The 688-nt window shown below is 41.9% G+C and overlaps 1 non-coding gene across 1 annotated transcript; it reads right to left on the bottom strand.

Annotated features, from left to right (window-relative positions):
* Nucleotides 1–294: 294 nt before the first annotated feature.
* LOC128704599 (U6 spliceosomal RNA) lies at nt 295–401 on the bottom strand. Its single transcript, XR_008409549.1, has one exon. It is a non-coding gene; the product is annotated as a U6 spliceosomal RNA (small nuclear RNA).
* Nucleotides 402–688: the final 287 nt, after the last annotated feature.

The following is a 688-nucleotide window of genomic DNA, read 5'->3' as shown; positions in this document are numbered from 1 at the left end:
TGCTGTAGAAACTGGCCCTCGTAAACTTCACAAATACTCTTTTCAACCCGTTAAGGGCCACACCATACAGTTCCTCGTTAGGGATGCCGTATAGATCCCTAATAATTGCAGGAAGTATGTTCATCGTAGCAGGGCTCAGAGAACCCCTTAATAGCTCAATGCAAACTGTGTTGATCATTGATCATCCTGCCGTTGTAATCCGCCATGTTTGATCAGTGAAAACTGCGCAGAAACCAGGTGAAGTGGGAGCTACTGTGCAGCCCGTCTGCACGGCCCAATAGCGATGCGAACAATGAAAATGTGGAACGCTTCACGATTTTGCGTGTCATCCTTGTGCAGGGGCCATGCTAATCTTCTCTGTATCGTTCCAATTTTAGTATATGTACTGCCGAAGCAAGTACAGCATGATAATGTTTGCTCAAGAATCTGATATTGTAGTTAAAGATGGTTATGTTATTGTTTGCACTGAGTAATGTCTTTGCTTGGCCTGCTGTATAGTAATTACAGTTACTGTTTGATTCGTGTATTTCATTTAGTAAAAAGTTTACATCAGGATCTATGTATAAAGGTGACTATATGGACAAAAGTTTACTGGCAAAACAATTCCCAGTACTAGAGTTAGGCAGTCAATCTGTTGCAGGAAGTAATTATCCAGACAAGGATTTCTCGGTAATCCTGTGGAAGGGAT

This window comes from Cherax quadricarinatus, chromosome 64, assembly GCF_038502225.1.
Source record: "Cherax quadricarinatus isolate ZL_2023a chromosome 64, ASM3850222v1, whole genome shotgun sequence".
Classification (NCBI taxonomy): domain Eukaryota; kingdom Metazoa; phylum Arthropoda; class Malacostraca; order Decapoda; family Parastacidae; genus Cherax; species Cherax quadricarinatus.
Note: the sequence above shows the minus strand (reverse complement) of the source record. Positions and strands in the feature narration are given on the sequence as shown.